This window comes from Procambarus clarkii, chromosome 81 (assembly GCF_040958095.1).
Source record: "Procambarus clarkii isolate CNS0578487 chromosome 81, FALCON_Pclarkii_2.0, whole genome shotgun sequence".
Taxonomy (NCBI): Eukaryota; Metazoa; Arthropoda; class Malacostraca; order Decapoda; family Cambaridae; genus Procambarus; species Procambarus clarkii.
In genome coordinates, this window is record NC_091230.1 from 24,295,356 (window position 1) to 24,300,355 (window position 5,000).

Below are 5,000 nucleotides of genomic sequence, written 5' to 3' on the forward strand. Positions count from 1 at the left end.
GGGGTTTTGTCCTCCACCTGTCAACCTTCATGGTGATGGTTGACGGGGGGTTTTGTCCTCCACCTGTCAACCTTCATGGTGATGGTTGACGGGGGGTTTTGTCCTCCACCTGTCAACCTTCATGGTGATGGTTGACGGGGGGTTTTGTCCTCCACCTGTCAACCTTCATGGTGATGGTTGACGGGGGGTTTTGTCCTCCACCTGTCAACCTTGGTGGTGTTGGTTGACGGGGGGTTTTGTCCTCCACCTGTCAACCTTCATGGTGATGGTTGACGAGGGGTTTTGTCCTCCACCTGTCAACCTTCATGGTGATGGTTGACGGGGGGTTTTGTCCTCCACCTGTCAACCTTCATGGTGATGGTTGACGGGGGGTTTTGTCCTCCACCTGTCAACCTTCATGGTGATGGTTGACGGGGGGTTTTGTCCTCCACCTGTCAACCTTCATGGTGATGGTTGACGGGGGGTTTTGTCCTCCACCTGTCAACCTTCATGGTGATGGTTGACGGGGGGTTTTGTCCTCCACCTGTCAACCTTCATGGTGATGGTTGACGGGGGGTTTTGTCCTCCACCTGTCAACCTTGGTGGTGATGGTTGACGGGGGGTTTTGTCCTCCACCTGTCAACCTTGGTGGTGATGGTTGACGGGGGGTTTTGTCCTCCACCTGTCAACCTTGGTGGTGATGGTTGACGGGGGGTTTTGTCCTCCACCTGTCAACCTTCATGGTGATGGTTGACGGGGGGTTTTGTCCTCCACCTGTCAACCTTGGTGGTGATGGTTGACGGGGGGTTTTGTCCTCCACCTGTCAACCTTGGTGGTGTTGGTTGAGGGTGTGCTTAACACACTGTTGCGTCATCTCTTGGCTCTCAGCTTTCGAACTCAGATATGCGTAGTCTGCTTCATTTTCACTTCATATCTATTAATGCTAATCTGTTGTTCCTGGCGTCTCTCTGTCTTTCTGTCTGTCTGTCTGTCTGTCTGTCTGTCTGTCTCTCTCTCTCTCTCTCTCTCTCTCTCGTCGCTCCAATCTTGAGGTTATCTTGAGATGATTTCTATTCACCTAGCAGTAAATAGGTATCTGGGAGTTAGACAGCTGCTACGGGCTGCTTCCTGGGGGGATATGTAACAAAAATGAGGCCTGGTCGAGGACCGGGCCGCGGGGACGCTAAACCCTGAAATCATATCAAGATAACCCTCAAGATAACCCTTCCTAGGCCTAAATACACGCTATCTGAGACACATATGCAGACGAGGAGTCACAATAACGTGGCAGAAATATGTTGACCAAACCATACACTAGAAAGTAAAGGGACGACGACGTTTCGATCCGTCCTGGACCATTCACAACTCGATTGCGATTCGAGTCTCGATTCTCACAATCGACTTGAGAATGGTCCAGGACAGACCGAAACGTCGTCGTCCCTTCACCTTCTAGCGTGTGGTCTCGTCAACATAGTACACATATGTGCCATACTAGATCTAAGAATACTTAAGTTACCCCCCTACCTCCTCCTATTCTCTAAGCTCCCCCCGTCCACGTGAAGAGGACTCGAGGAGCTCTGCCCGTGGACGCCCAGTACTCACTGGCGAAGAAGGTGGTGGTGGCGGCGAGGCAGAGGGTGACGCATACGAAGACAACGGTGGTACACCTCCACGAGCACCTCCTCCAGGACGACTTGGAGGCCCCAAGGGGTAGCCTCAGAGGGGAGAACCTCCGCCCGCTGCCCTGGCCCATCCGCAACTGGTGCTGGAGGTGAGAGAAACACACGCGATAATAAATATGTATCCTAAACTACCATTATAATGCGTCGGTCATCAGGTACAAAGGCCTAAATTCATGAAGACATGGCAATATGTGATTGATGTGATGTAAGATATCGAACTATTGATGCAATTGATGTCAGATATCGAACAATTGATGCAATCGACGTAAAGTACGATATCTTCTGTCTCGGATAACTTAAACGATAATATTATCGTTTATTAAAACACTATAACTAAAGATTATAATTATTATAAAGATATACAATTATAACTACATATTATATATATATATATATATATATATATATATATATATATATATATATATATATATATATATATATATATATATATATATATATATATATATGTCGTACCTAATAGCCAGAACGCACTTCTCAGCCTACTATTCAAGGCCCGATTTGCCTAATAAGCCAAGTTTTCATGAATTAATGTTTTTTCGTCTACCTAACCTACCTAACCTAACCTAACCTAGCTTTTTTTGGCTACCTAACCTAACCTTACCTATAAATATAGGTTAGGTTAGGTTAGGTAGGGTTGGTTAGGTTCGGTCATATATATACGTTAATTGTAACTCCAATAAAATAAAATTGACCTCATACATAGAGAAAAGGGTTGCTTTATCATTTCATAAGAAAAAAATTATAGTAAATATATTAATTCAGGAAAACTTGGCTTACTAGGCAAATCGGGCCTTGAATAGTAGGCTGAGAAGTGAGTTCTGGCTACTAGGTACGACATATATATATATACAACAGCCCTTGAGAACGGCAGCATTGTGTGTGTGTGAAAGTGATTGAATATTCCTTTGCACGTTTACAACTTTAAAAGGAAATTTGTTCTTTTACGTGGCGACATTTCTTTTCAGACTATGAAATATGTATCATTAAATATGTATTTTGTTTGTATTCAGCTCACAATATTGTATGTGTCTGAGGCACACAACTTCCTACATATATTGCGGGACTCGTTTATTGATGGCTTTTTCTTACCTTTCTTGATTTAATGTTCACTTTTTTACCCTTGAGGAAAGTTCATGAAGACAGCTGTTGACGGAAACCGTTGTGCACTGTTTGTCGATATTAACCCAGTTCGTTGTCATTTAGCTTCCGTTATTAGCTGCGTTATTGGCTGCTGCGTTGATGGACGGTCTGTCGTTGTCGTTGTTATAGATTCAGCTACTCGGAACAAGTTCCAAGTAGCACGGGCTATGGAGAGCCCGTAGTGAACTTACCTGGCACAGGAGCGGTGGAGGTGTTGGACGGTGTGTTATTGTCATGGGAGGAACGATGTGTGTATTAGTTGATGTAGTTGTTTTAGATTTAGCTACTCGGAACGAAATGTCCATGTAGCACCGGCTATGGTGAGCCCCGTAATGTGTATGTGTGGCTTCAGGCATACATATACTTGCTTACATACGAGTACAACATTCTTCTTCTATCCCATTTTGTATGTACTTGTCCCTAAATAAACATTATTATTATTATTATTATTATTATTACTATAGAACGCTGCGTTACTGGACGCTGCGTTACTGGACGCTGCGTTACTGGACGCTACGTTACTGGACGCTACGTTACTGGACGCTACGTTACTGGACGCTGCGTTACTGGACGCTGCGTTACTGGACGCTGCGTTACTGGACGCTACGTTACTGGACGCTGCGTTACTGGACGCTGCGTTACTGGACGCTACGTTACTGGACGCTACGTTACTGGACGCAACGGTACTGGACGCTACGTTACTGGACGCTACGTTATTTGACGTAGAAAAACCAACAACAGAAGAACTGGAAGGGTTGGGCAGCAGCAGCAGCAGCGAGACTCCTCAATACTCATGTGTCACGCCTTTGACCACAGCGTCCAAATTTTTAGGGTGCTTTAGCGACAGTAAAAGCACCAGAGTTATTAAGCTATCTGGAGGTCTAATGAGCAATACTCAGGACGATTGCCTCGTTTCAGAGGCTTCTGGTTTAAGCAAAAACCAATTCAAATTCAACGCATGTCAGCGGGTGAGCACGGATGCACGATCCTTCTTTATTGGGGGGGTCAAACAGTCTCCTATTGGTTGTCGCAAAGCCAATCAACGACTGAGGAGGGAGGGGGGGAGGGGGAAACGCTATTGGCTATTTGTTGAGCTATCAAGAAATCAATGAAATACAAGACTAACGGGCCGTGAAACGATCAACCAATAGGAATAGTTACATGATGACTGTATTCAAATAAACCCTTCGAACACATTAGAAAATAATCTCAGACGCAAGAAACAGGAGGAGGTGTTGCGGAGAATTCATTTATTGTTTTGTATATATATATATATATATATATATATATATATATATATATATATATATATATATATATATATATATATATATGTGTGTATATCACGAAAATAAACACGTGATTAAGAATGTGACAATGTCAGACCACGGAGGAAAAATGAAACAGGAAATTTCCTTAAGTACTTTCGTATATTAAATACATCTTCAGAAGGTCATTTTACAGATCGAGTGATGGGTATAAATAGGCAGGAAGGAGTGGTGAAGTAAGGTGAGGTACAATACTTGTCCAAGTATTGTACCTCACCTTACTTCACCACTCCTTCCTGCCTATTTATACCCATCACTCGATCTGTAAAATGACCTTCTGAAGATGTATTTAATATACGAAAGTACTTAAGGAAATTTCTTGTTTCATTTTTCCTCCGTGGTCTGACATTGTCATATATATATATATATATATATATATATATATATATATATATATATATATATATATATATATATATATATATATATATATATATATATATATATATGCCGCTTCCCAACACACAGAGTTAGTGTGACACGTTCAGTACACACGGACGAAAGTTAGCCAAGATAAAAGCAGATTAGGTTGCCGCAGGGGGAGCATTCCTCGCGCGTCGGAGCAGATCGCGGTCCTGCGCGACCAATCTGTATACAATTCGGGTGAAATTGTGTCAGTATTGGGGCAATCTGGAGCCATACACGGGGTAAAGAACGCTAATTAGTGTCGGGTCCTGTGCACCTAGTGCTGTGGAGAGTGTTCATTACCATACCTGCGTCTGCACGCCCGCACGCACGCACACACACACACACACACACACACACACACACACACACACACACACACACACACACACACAGACACTTTCACATTATTTGCAGATGATGCAAAACTAATGAGCAGAAT